Genomic DNA, 13,608 nt, shown 5'->3' on the forward strand with positions numbered 1-13,608 from the left:
AGTCCTATTTGCAAAAGAGTGGGGACAATTACTAAAAAAATGCTCTCCACTCCCACACAAATTACAAGTCCTTTTCATCTCACACTCACTCGCCACGTGCCCCTCCTTCTTACAAACAGTGCAAATGATTTTTGTGCACCCAGCTGCTAAGTGACCCATCGCCCCACACCTCCTACACAATTTAGGCTGCCCAAAATAATGCACATAGCCTCGGTTATTCCCCAAGGAGATCTCCGATGGTATAATCCCATATCCCTCATACCCACTCCTATCCCTCTTCAAACTTACACGCACCCTCCAGGCTCCTGTCCATACATTATCACTATCAGTTACCTTTACTGCTTCCTCCACTGAATTACAGTACCTTGCTAGCCATGTACATACATCCTTACCCTCCACCATCTCTGAACCCATTCTAACTATCACCACCCTTTTTGATGTGTCTGTCAGAACTGTCAGCTGAAACTTCTTCATCACCTCACTTTGAAGAGACTGTTCAAACAGCCCCTGGCACCTCTCCATAGACTCTCTCTTACAAAAACTAACATCCCATTCATTCCCCTTCCCCACAGAAATCAAACAGTTCAACTCTTCAGGCTTAAATCCCAATTCCTTCTGCAGAATTTGCCGTGAAAACTCAAGCCGGTTTAGTTCAATTTTCTCCACCCCAACCATATACTCGGCTTTAATGCCAATCCTCAAACAATTAAAGCGACGCTCCGAAAACTTCCGGAAAGCCATCTTGATCTACACTTTACAACCAAACAAGAAACACAGATATAATAGAACAAAAGGCCCAGATAAGGTGCCCTCAAAGGGTCCCCCTTACCTGAAAAAACAGCGAAATACTTACCGAAACGGCCCCAACAACTCTCTCCTCAATAGGACCTCAGCTACCAGCAAACAATATTGCCACCGTTTACCTTACCTTACCTTACCATACCGTACCGTACCGTACCTTACCTTACCTTACCTATCTCTTCTCCAATCAACTGCTGCGGACAAGCCACACACACTTGATCTTAGCCAAGAGGCCGAGAAGCGATGGCGACTTGGCCCTTGCCCGGGGCCCCCCAGCCCGGACGGCACAGGGGGATTCAAAGGTGGGTGCAAAATTCCAAGCACAAGCAGACCCCCAAAAAACGGGCTGCTGCTTCCAGAGGGGAAATGTGCAATTTAAGCAGGAGAAAACAAAACAAAGCAAAAACACACACATAACACCAAAAACAAAACATAAACTGGCGGAGTGCGTCTTACAAATAGTCATGCCAAGCTGCTATGCTGTGCAAGGTGCCTTGGGTAACTACAACTGTGCCTCGCTGGCTGGCAGGCTTGCTAAGAAGGTCCTGGCATAGGGACATGTTCCACCACACTTGTCTGGTTAGCTGCATGCTCCCAGGAAACAACCTGCTGCTGTCTACATCATCACCACATGTGAATAAAAGAAAGAAAGACAGCGAGAAAGAAAGAGAGAAAGAGAGAAAGAAAGAGAGAAAGAAAAAAAAAAAAGAAGTAAAACGGCGGGAAAACTTGCATCAACACTGGCACTCTCCCTCCAGCAGGGGTAGACAAAATGCTCACAGGAGAGATCCAGATCTGACTTTGACCAACGTTAGAGAAAGGTGTGCACCGTTCCCGGAGGTACTGCAATACCGGGCCGATGCGTGGAGTGGACGGAGCAAGCCCCTGTTCCATCTCCCGATTCCAAAAATCAATTTAATATATGGTCCCCTGATAGGGGACGTATCAGATATTAAACTGATAAGAACAGATACTACACTTGATCTTAGCCAAAAGGCCGAGAAGCGATGGCGACTTGGCCCTTGCCCGGGGCCCCCCAGCCCGGACAGCACAGGGGGATTCAAAGGTGGGTGCAAAATTCCAAGCACAAGCAGACCCCCAAAAAACGGGCTGCTGCTTCCAGAGGGGAAATGTGCAATTTAAGCAGGAGAAAACAAAGCAAAAACACACACATAACACCAAAAACAAAACATAAACTGGCGGAGTGCGTCTTACAAATAGTCATGCCAAGCTGCTATGCTGTGCAAGGTGCCTTGGGTAAATACAACTGTGCCTCGCTGGCTGGCTGGCTTGCTAAGAAGGTCCTGGCATAGGGACATGTTCCACCACACTTGTCTGGTTAGCTGCATGCTCCCAGGAAAGAACCTGCTGCTGTCTACATCATCACCACATGTGAATAAAAGAAAGAAAGACAGCAAGAAAGAAAGAGAGAAAGAAAGAGAGAAAGAGAGAAAGAAAGAGAGAAAGAAAGAGAGAAAGAAAGAAAGAGAGAAAGAAAAAAAAAAGAAGTAAAACGGCGGGAAAACTTGCATCACACTGGCACTCTCCCTCCAGCAGGGGTAGACAAAATGCTCACAGGAGAGATCCAGATCTGACTTTGACCAACGTTAGAGAAAGGTGTGCACCGTTCCCGGAGGTACTGCAATACCGGGCCGATGCGTGGAGTGGACGGAGCAAGCCCCTGTTCCATCTCCCGATTCCAAAAATCATTTTAATATATGGTCCCCTGATAGGGGACGTATCAGATATTAAACTGATAAGAACAGATTTTTTTTTTTTTTTTTTTATTAATGGAAAAAAAATACACATACAAACACAACTCACAAAACACACTTAAACATCACAATACAAAAATAACTATAACCACTTATATACAACAAACTCATGAACAGAACCAACACATTACAATCCACTTATAAAAAAACACATTACATATCACATTACATCTCTCCCATATATGCAACAAATACAAAACATAATCACGCATACAATTCCATTTTTGAAACCTTTCTACAGGATAACATGTGCCCCTAACAATATGCCTATCCTACTTCTAATAAACAAGCAGCAAGATCTCATCCCACGCCAGTAGCCCACAGATCTCCACGTCTCCATTCCTCAAGCCTCCATCTTCTCTTCGCCTCTTGTCGGCCAAGTCGCAAAGCGTCCTTTAGGACATAGCTCTCCATCTGACTTAGTCCCATTTCAAGAACAGCCTGGGCAGGCAGGCTCACGCCCTTCACCACAAAACAGTTCCTTGCCTTCCAAATTGCATCACACAGACAGCGTATTAGGACCCACAGCATGCCCCACTGCACTTTGCTCAGTTTCTCTTGGTCTTTCTTCGGGCTCCCATACAGCACACGCTGCCTATGTATGGGCAGCTGTCCCCGGAACAAATCCAGGACGGAGCCTGCCTCACTCCACACCTTCCTCGCCTCCAGACATCCCCAGAGAACGTGACCGACCGTTTCTTCCTCTCCACACTTCTCTCTCGGGCATCTGGGTGACCTCCCCAGATTACATGCATGCATCACCGCTCGAACTGGCAATACATCGTGGGCTACCAACCAAGACAGATCTCGATGCTCGTTCATCAGGGCAGGATGGCTCGCATTCTGCCACACTTCTGGCGTCTCGTCTAACACAAGGCCATGAACCGGACACATATCCCCATTACCCTGCAGAAAGTTAAACAGAGATTTACCATTAGCCACAATTTCAGCCTTACATCCTTCCAGCCCCTTGGACATCACAAATCTTTTAAATAACGCATAATGATAGGGCAGATCAAAGGCTGTTGGCACAGACAAAGGCACGGACATCAACTTTAACTTCCTCAAATAGGAACTAATATAGAATCTCACAAAGCAGGCCCCTTTTGACACACCATTCAGACACATAGCAAAATGCAATGCACAAAACTTTGACATTAAAAACGTCTGGACATCTGGCAACCCTTTCCCCCCCTTTAATTTATCCTTCCCCACCACACTCCTCCTCACTCTCTCCCATTTCCCCTGCCAAAAAAAACGAAACACAGCTCTGTTTAGCAGCGTTACCACATTCCTAGATGGTGGGAACACGACCGCCACATACAACAACAGTGGCAATATTACCCCCTTTACCACCATCACCCTCCCCTCCATCGTAAGCCTCCTCAGCCTCCAAAACCCTAGCTTTTTATTGACCCTACTTCCCACCTCCTCCCAGTTCTTACCCCCTGATCCATTAGCATCAAATTTCACCCCCAGAATCTTAATGCAGTCTTCCTTAACTTTTAATTTTATACTACCCCTCCCGTCCCATTTCCCGTAGAACATTGCCTCCGATTTCTCCTGGTTCAGTTTAGACCCAGACGCACGACAAAAAACATCAGCTTTCTCCAAAGTCCTCTGAATGGACAACTCATCCCGACAGAGGACATTGACATCATCCATATACAAGACACATTTAACCTCCTGCCCCCCACTCCCAGGAATAGTTAACCCTTTATACACTGGGTCCCTTCTCAAAGCTTGTGCCAGCGGCTCCATACAACAGATAAACAGGAGCGGAGATAACGGACAGCCCTGATGGACGCCACATCCCACACTAACTGGATTTGACAGACACCCATTTACCAATACCCTGCTATACACACCCTTATATAACAGGCCCACCCAGTCTAAAAACCTCTTTGCAAACCCCATTTTTCGCAGAACACCAAACATGAACTGATGCGAGACCCGATCATACGCCTTTTCAAGATCTAAATTTAGTACACATAATCGAATTCCCCTGTCTCTCGCATAACAGATGACATCTCTCATCAATACCAGGCTGTCCGTGATCTTCCTACCTGGAACGGCACAAGTTTGATCCGGGTGGATAAATCCCCCAGCACATCCCTCATACGTTGAGCCAACAATTTACTGAACAATTTAAAATCCTGGTTCAACAATGTAATTGGCCGCCAATTTTTCAGCTCAGCCTTATCCCCCTTTTTAAAAATCAATGTAATAATGCCCTCTCTAAATGAAGGTGGAAACTCCCCTCCCTCCTCCCCACACTCCCGAAACAAGGCCAACAGATCTGGTGCCACTAACTCCCAAAACTTTAAATAGAACTCCACAGGGAGTCCATCCCCCCCCGGTGTCTTGCCCAGCCTCACCCCCCTGACCACCTCATCTAACTCTTCCCTCGTAAACTCTTTGTCCAACTGCCCTCCATCCCCCACCTCCCGCTCCAAATGTCCTAACACCTCCTCCATAGCCCCCATTTCAATTTCTTTCCTTACATAAAGGCCCCCATAAAACTCCTCCACCACCCTCAACAGCCCCTCTGTAGTCTTAACTAAAGCCCCATCCCTCCCTTTCATAGAGTCTATAAATTTCCTCCCATCCAGCACCTTTTTAAAAAAATACCGACTACACTTTTCATTTTCCTCTAAATGCTTCTCTCTGCTTTTAAATAAGAGCCCCTTCACCCTCCTCTCTACCACCCCCTTCAGTCTCTTTTTCACTTCCCTGATCTCTTCACTAAAGTCCAGCCCTGCATTGTACAATTTAGTTAAACTCTCCAGCTCCTTGAACAAAACCTTCTCCTGCCTTCTCTCCCTCTCTGCCTTCCTCCTCCCCGCCCAAATAAAGAAATGTTTTGTTTTCTCCTTCACCAGATCCCACCACTCTGCCTGGGACCCACAAAGGTCCTTTAAGGACAGCCACTGGCCATACCGCTCTCTAAATACCTCACACACCCAATCATCCTCCAACAACTCGCAATTTAACTTCCACACACCCCTCCCTACATCCACACAACCTGTAAGGTCAAAAGCAGCTTTCAGCGCACAGTGGTCAGAGAAAAACATTGGCACCAGCACACACTCCTCGCACTCCACCCTCTGTGAGACAAACACAAAATCAATCCTGGACGCCTGGGTCCCATCCCCTTTCACCCAAGTGAAACCTCTTTCCCCCACATTGTTCACTTTAAAACAGTCCACTAGTCGAAAGTCCTCCACTATTTCTTTTAGCATTTTACTAGATTTATCCAGCTTGAACCCCTTCTTTCTCTCTCGCCTATCCTCCATTGTTAACCCACAATTAAAATCCCCTGCTACAATAACCGGCCTGCTCCTCACTAATTTAACCCTTAAATCTTCAAATAAACTAGCCCTCCCCTCCACCTCTGGCGGAGCATACACATTAATTAAGCTAAAACTTTTCCCAAAAAATTCCGCCTCCACCTCCAGCACCATACCTTTTTCAATCACTCTATGATCTTTAATCATAACCCCCTTATTTTTAATCAAAATTGCTACCCCATCTGATTTATTTTCATTTGATCCGGACCACACAGATGGCCCATAACCCCACCTCCCCTCATAAGTACTATAGTCCTCCAACCCAGGGATACCACACTCTTGCAAACACAAAATATCACACTGTATCCCACTCAAATATGACAACACCAACGTACACCTATCACTACTTTTAATACTCCTAACATTTATAGTAACCACACTCAGAGCCATTGCAAAACAAGCTAACAGCCATACACATACAGAATCCTGCATCAGGATATTTTTAAAAGGGGCTCCTCCCCCTCCCCCTCCTGGCCAGTTACCACAAATTCCTCCCTCATACTTACCTCACCCGAGGAAAACACTACGACCCCCTCCAGATCCAGGAACGGCTCTCCCCCATTCTTCTCCGCACCACCATCCCCTCTATAGTCACCCCTAGAGGAAACGACTGAACTGGGGGATGAAAAAAACTCCTGTCCTACTCCCCCACTTCCCTGCTTCTTTTTCTTCTTCCCCTTCTTCCTCCCCTCCACCCTCACAAACCCATCCCCCTCCTCACTATGTAACTTCCTTTTCCCTGGAGTCCACTCTTGATCCATATCCTCTGAGTTACCATCCTCCTCCTCCTCCCGTCCTGTTCCCTCAACACTAGCCTCATCCCGCTCCCGCTTTGCACACGGAATACCGCCCCCTCCATCATCCTCCACAGAGCTTACCACCCCACTCCCCCTATACACCTCCTCCCTGCTCCTTCCACTGGACCCCTCCCCTGGGTCCTCGCTCTCCTCCTCTGATGGGGACACCATCAAATCTTCCTCCAGAACAGATCCCTGCTGATCACTTCCCCCCTCCCCCTGTGCCTCCCCCTCCCTCCCCTCCTCCCTCACCTCCCCTCTATTCTCCTCCCTCTCACCCCCCTTCTCCTGCTGCTCACTTCCCCCTTTCTGCCTCCCCTCACCCTCCTCCTCCTCCTTCTCCTCCTCACTCTCTTCTCCCTCCTCATACCTCTTAGCCCTATTGGCAAAGGATCTAGGACAATTCATGAAAAAGTGTGTCTCACTCCCACACAGATTACACTTCCTCTGAACTTCACATTCCCTAGCCATGTGCCCCTCCTCTTTACACACATTACACACCACTCTCTTACACACCACCGCTAAGTGCCCCACACCTCCACACTTCCGACACACCTTAGGCTGGCCGAAATAATGCACATACCCCCTGTCAGCACCAAGTGCAATGTCAGAAGGTATGTGCAGAAACCCATCATATGTCCCTAAGCCTCTCCACAGCTCACACACCACCCTCCATGCCCCAGTCCACACCCCATCATCATCCCTCACTTTTATAGCCTCCCCCTTCACATGGCAATACCTCCTCAACCAAGTGCACACGTCCTGTCCCTTCACCATCTCTGAGCCCATTCTCACAATCACAACCCTTCGTGCATTATTTGTCAGTTTCTCCAAACTCAACTTCTTAATCAGATCATGTCCCCTTAGGTTATGAAACCTGCTCACACACTCCATCATACCCGCTTCAGACATAAAACTTACATCCCATTGGCCTCCTTTCCCTGTCGTAATAATACAGTTTAAATCAATAGGCCTAAACCCCAACACCTTCTGTACAACCCCTCTGGAAAACTCAAGCCTATTCAAAAACAACTTCTCCTCCCCCTGCTTCGACTCATTTATAGAGAACCTAACACAATTTAAACGGCGTCCCCCAACCCTTGGACCCGCCATTCCAATAATTTAAGAAGCAATAGAAATATTGAAAAAAACACCCAAAAAGGCAAAAGAAAATACTTAACTAGAAAGCAGATAAGGTGCCCTCAAAGGGTCCCCCTTACCTGCTAAGCAAAACTGGCTCCTGGTCTTCCCTCCTTCGTCCACCACCTCAGCTACCAGCAACCAATATTGCCACCGTTTACCGTTACCGTTTACCGTTTACCGTTTACCGTTACCGTACCTTACCTTACCTATCGCTTCCAAATCAAGCTGCGGTCAAGCCACACACTTGATCTTAGCCAAAAGGCCGAGAAGCGATGGCGACTTGGCCCTTGCCCGGGGCCCCCCAGCCCGGACGGCACAGGGGGATTCAAAGGTGGGTGCAAAATTCCAAGCACAAGCAGACCCCAAAAAAACGGGCTGCTGCTTCCAGAGGGGAAATGTGCAATTTAAGCAGGAGAAAACAAAACAAAGCAAAAACACACACATAACACCAAAAACAAAACATAAACTGGCGGAGTGCGTCTACAAATAGTCATGCCAAGCTGCTATGCTGTGCAAGGTGCCTTGGGTAACTACAACTGTGCCTCGCTGGCTGGCTGGCTTGCTAAGAAGGTCCTGGCATAGGGACATGTTCCACCACACTTGTCTGGTTAGCTGCATGCTCCCAGGAAACAACCTGCTGCTGTCTACATCATCACCACATGTGAATAAAAGAAAGAAAGACAGCAAGAAAGAAAGAGAGAAAGAAAGAGAGAAAGAAAGAGAGAAAGAAAAAAAAAAGAAGTAAAACGGCGGGAAAACTTGCATCAACACTGGCACTCTCCCTCCAGCAGGGGTAGACAAAATGCTCACAGGAGAGATCCAGATCTGACTTTGACCAACGTTAGAGAAAGGTGTGCACCGTTCCCGGAGGAACTGCAATACCGGGCCGATGCGTGGAGTGGACGGAGCAAGCCCCTGTTCCATCTCCCGATTCCAAAAATCAATTTAATATATGGTCCCCTGATAGGGGACGTATCAGATATTAAACTGATAAGAACAGATACTACACTTGATCTTAGCCAAAAGGCCGAGAAGCGATGGCGACTTGGCCCTTGCCCGGGGCCCCCCAGCCCGGACGGCACAGGGGGATTCAAAGGTGGGTGCAAAATTTCAAGCACAAGCAGACCCCAAAAAAACGGGCTGCTGCTTCCAGAGGGGAAATGTGCAATTTAAGCAGGAGAAAACAAAACAAAGCAAAAACACACACATAACACCAAAAACAAAACATAAACTGGCGGAGTGCGTCTTACAAATAGTCATGCCAAGCTGCTATGCTGTGCAAGGTGCCTTGGGTAACTACAACTGTGCCTCGCTGGCTGGCTGGCTTGCTAAGAAGGTCCTGGCATAGGGACATGTTCCACCACACTTGTCTGGTTAGCTGCATGCTACCAGGAAACAAACTGCTGCTGTCTACATCATCACCACATGTGAATAAAAGAAAGAAAGACAGCAAGAAAGAAAGAGAGAAAGAGAGAGAGAAAGAGAGAAAGAAAGAAAGAGAGAAAGAAAAAAAAAAAAAAAGAAGTAAAACGGCAGGAAAACTTTCATCACACTGGCACTCTCCCTCCAGCAGGGGTAGACAATATGCTCACAGGAGAGATCCAGATCTGACTTTGACCAACGTTAGAGAAAGGTGTGCACCGTTCCCGGAGGTACTGCAATACCGGGCCGATGCGTGGAGTGGACGGAGCAAGCCCCTGTTCCATCTCCCGATTCCAAAAATCAATTTAATATATGGTCCCCTGATAGGGGACGTATCAGATATTAATACTCTTTTATTGAGATTTTACATTTTTTTACATTTACACCCATTCGTTTTTTCATTCATTTTACATTTCTTTTAAAGATGACATTCATGCATACAGACATACATTTTGTTTTAAAAGCATTTAAAACACATTTAAAAACACCAAGACAATTGTGCTTTGTACATGGTTAAAACAGACACAGATTAAAATCAACATGAAAAAAACCTGTGCTGTTTTAAAAGTGACTGGAAAAAAAGAACCATCTATAAAAAACCAGTGCTTGTGAGGGCCGGGGAGTGCTCTCTAAAAGTTCAAAAGTGAACATAAAACTATATTACTAAAACAGGGACAGGGGAAAAGGGACAGTGTGTGGAACAGTGAGTTAAAATTCTAAAATTTTAAAACACTTAAAATGTAACTTTTAATAGTTTACATTAAAAATCTTAAAGATACATAAAACAAAACAAAACAAAATCAAATAAAACATTCAACATAAATCAAATAAAAGTCCATAAAACTGAAACAAAAAGACTACATAAAACCAGGGCACCGTTGAAAAACGGTCATGCCAGCTAAAAAGGGCGGAATGCTGGCATGACAAAATAAATAAAAGGCTTAGCGGTGCCCCGTAGTCCCGCTCCTAGGAGCTAGCGGTTCCAGTTTTTTCCTTTATTCCATCTTCACGTCCTGAAGTCCGGCGATCCTCCACTCCGCGCAGGCCTTGTCCTTCCCGAGGGTCCGGATGTCCAGAATTAGAAAGTCCTTGATAAGAGTTTGTGCCCTTCTGGTCGTGGTGATAGTGTCTAGCTCCTGCTTGTGATAGACACAGACGTTACGGCCTTCCCACAGGATCTGCTTGACAACATTGATGACACGCCAAACGCACTTAGCTGTGCTGGTAGTGATTCCTCCCGCAGGCCCATAGAGCACAGTCTCAGCGGTCATCTTGGCCGTGTCAGCAAACCTGTTTAGGAAGACAGAGACAGAGAGCCAGACACTGCCAGCCACATCACACTCCCAGAAGATATGGGCTGGTGTTTCTCTCTTGCGGCACTTTGCATAGGGGCATGTTTCTACTTGGGCTAGTCCCCTCCTGAACATGAACGCTCGAGTGGGGAGTGCACTGTGGACGGTGTTCCATGCTATATCCTTCTGGACATTACTGAGGCAGCTGTGAGACACATTCTCCCAGATTTTTTGGCTTTGGGTGAGGGAGAAAGTAGCTACTTTTTCAATTTCCTGGGAACCGGCAAGATATTTAGTTACAGCCTTGTATTCCCAGGAGGCCAATTTTGCTTTATCTAAGCCCAATTTATATATAGTGTCCCTTAAGGTTCTATAATACAATGGGGGGTCCCAGGAGTACGGCACGGTGTTATCAATAGTGCAGAGGCCCAAGGCCCTGAGACAGGTGGCAAAATAGAAACGATTCATGTAACATACCTTCCTGTCCAGGGCCTGGATGTTCTTGATAGTTTGCGTGAGCCCCTGCACTCGGGTGAGCTGCACAACGTCCGGGACCCCCTTACCTCCCTTCTTGTCGGCTTTACTCAGAGTGGCTCGCTTTACCCTCTCCATCTTGCTGCCCCAGATAAAGCGGTGGATAATGCGGTCCACCACTTTTTTGGTGGTCCTGTCTGGGGGAAAGATTTTTCCTACATAAGAGAGGATGGGGAACAGTATAGACTTGGTTATTAATACTCTACCCGTCATTGTTAAGGATCTTGTGCTCCATCCGCCAATCTTTTTACGGACCTGGTTAATGGCCGCCGTCCAGCTCTGGGCCCCCGAGCTATTGTTCTCGAAAATGAGGCCCAGAATCTTGATTTTGTCCTTTTTGACAGGGTACATGTCCGACAGTTCCCTATCTACCTGCCAATTTTTAGACACGTAGACTTCGCTCTTGGACTTATTAATCACTGCCCCGGTCGCCGTGCAGTACTTCTCAAGGATATTACTAATCCGAGGTACCGACGATGTGTTGGTGCAAATGAGTGACACATCGTCCATATATGCTGTTGTTTTGACCTGGACCCCGTTGGATCCAGGCAGCTGGAAACCAGTTATATTGGTATCCCTACGAATTGCCTGCAGGAGGGGTTCGATGCACACGACATATAGCAGTGGGGATAGTGGGCAACCCTGTCTGACCCCTGACTGGATAGATATTTTACCAGTCAGGTGCCTGTTCACCAAGACTCGGGTACTAATGTTTGTATATATGGTTTTAACCCACTCCCTAAGTCCAGGAGCGAATTTCATCTGGTCCATCACTTTGTACATATATTCATGGCTTACCCTATCGAACGCCTTCTCCTGGTCAAGGTTGAACAGGCAGAGGGGATGGTTCCGTTCTCTAGAATAAGCCAGAATGTCCCTTGTTAACATTAAAATATCGGTGATGGACCTCCCTGGGACGCCACAAGCTTGGTCAGGGCCAATGACCAAAGGGAGGTGTACTTGTAGCCGGAGCATCAGAGCTTTGGCTAGTATCTTGTAATCCACGCAAAGGAGGCTGATTGGGCGCCAATTCCGTAGATCTTTAACTTCCCCTTTCTTATGAAGGAGAGTAATTACACTCTCCCGCATAGAAGGGCCCAACCGCTTCTCCCTGTAGACCGCTCTGTAGACCTCCGCTAAATGGACTTTTAGCGTGTCCCAAAAAAGATGGTAATACTCACCCGGGATGCCATCTGGACCTGGCGTCTTACCGGTGTTCATGGTCTTAACCGCCTGGGTGAGCTCCTCCAGCGTGAGTTCTGGGTCCTTCTCCTCCTCCTCCTCGTCCCGCACTGAGTCAGGCTCCAACTGGCTCAGGAACCACTCTATCAGGGTGTCATCTGTAGCTTTGATGTTATACAGGTCCCTATAGAAGTTCTCTACCACTTTTTTCACTCCCTCACTATCCTCTACTATCCTCCCCCTGCTGTCGAGCATGGAGGACATCAAGTGCCGCTTCTCCCTCGTTTTCTGGAAGAAGAAGCGAGTACACTTTTCGTCTTCCTCCATTTTTTGCACTTTTGCATTGTGCATGACCTTTCGTTGTTCCTCCCTACAAAGCACTGAAAGATCTAGCTTGGTCTGGGCTATCTCGTCGCTTACAGGGAACCCCCGAAGCTGAAGCAGGCTCAGACGCTGGAGGGCAGCATTCAGGTGTTTATATTTGGCCCTCCTTTCTTTTGCTTTCCTCTTGCCTGCTGCTATGAAATAACCCTTAGTTCTCATTTTGACCATCTCCCACCACTCTATAGGGGAGTTGAATAGGTCACGCAAAGTGGTCCACTCAACAAGCCTGCTCTTATAGGCTGCAGCTATGGAGGGGTCATCGAGTAAGGAAGTGTTTAATTTCCAGACCCCTGACCCCATCTGGGAGGTCTGAGGGACCTGCAATGTTACCTGCAGGAGCCTATGGTCAGAGAAGAAGACGGCCTGGGTGTCTACTGCCGTCTTCGTAAGGGAGCTGGTATGCAGGACGAGATCTATACGGGAGAAGGAGGTCCCAGATGAGCTCACCCAGGTAAAGGGAGGCACCAGGTCCTTACCTGCATCACACAGGGAGAAATCAAATATTACGGAGGACAAAACTCTACTAGAGCGGTCGTTGCGTGGCCTGCTCCGGTCTACGTCCCTCAGAGCACAATTGAAGTCACCTGACACGATGACGGGTACGTTCCCCAGCAGGAGTGGACGCAGCTGTGGAAAAAATTGAACTCTTTCGTTTTGGTTAGTGGGTGCGTAGACATTGACCAGTCTGAGGGGAGTGTTGTTGTATGTCACATCCACGCTCAGAATTCTACCAGGTTCTACCTCCCTGCTGCTGCGGGAGGTAATAAATGGGTTTTTAAACAGGATACCTACTCCGTCGGCTCTGGCTATGTTGGAGCCCGACCAGAAGGAGTCCCCCAGGGTCCAACTCTCCTTCAGGTCCCTATAATCAGGGCTCGACGAAATACCACACTCCTGCAGAAAGATGAGATCTGCTTTCAAGTTAGCT

At 47.4% G+C, this 13,608-nt stretch overlaps 3 non-coding genes and 1 pseudogene across 3 annotated transcripts; all 4 read right to left on the minus strand.

Moving 5' to 3' along the window:
- Positions 1-1,619: 1,619 nt before the first annotated feature.
- On the minus strand, positions 1,620-1,810 carry LOC117968076 (U2 spliceosomal RNA). The gene has a single exon (XR_004662223.2). It is a non-coding gene; the product is annotated as a U2 spliceosomal RNA (small nuclear RNA).
- A 605-nt stretch (positions 1,811-2,415) lies between these two features.
- Positions 2,416-2,604, minus strand: LOC117968094 (U2 spliceosomal RNA). The gene has a single exon (XR_009329943.1). It is a non-coding gene; the product is annotated as a U2 spliceosomal RNA (small nuclear RNA).
- A 6,110-nt stretch (positions 2,605-8,714) lies between these two features.
- Positions 8,715-8,905, minus strand: LOC131739231 (U2 spliceosomal RNA). Its single transcript, XR_009330398.1, has one exon. It is a non-coding gene; the product is annotated as a U2 spliceosomal RNA (small nuclear RNA).
- Positions 8,906-9,496: 591 nt separating this feature from the next.
- On the minus strand, positions 9,497-9,651 carry LOC131738733 (U2 spliceosomal RNA; annotated as a pseudogene).
- Positions 9,652-13,608: the final 3,957 nt, after the last annotated feature.

This window comes from Acipenser ruthenus, chromosome 10, assembly GCF_902713425.1.
Source record: "Acipenser ruthenus chromosome 10, fAciRut3.2 maternal haplotype, whole genome shotgun sequence".
In the NCBI taxonomy this organism is placed as follows: Eukaryota; Metazoa; Chordata; class Actinopteri; order Acipenseriformes; family Acipenseridae; genus Acipenser; species Acipenser ruthenus.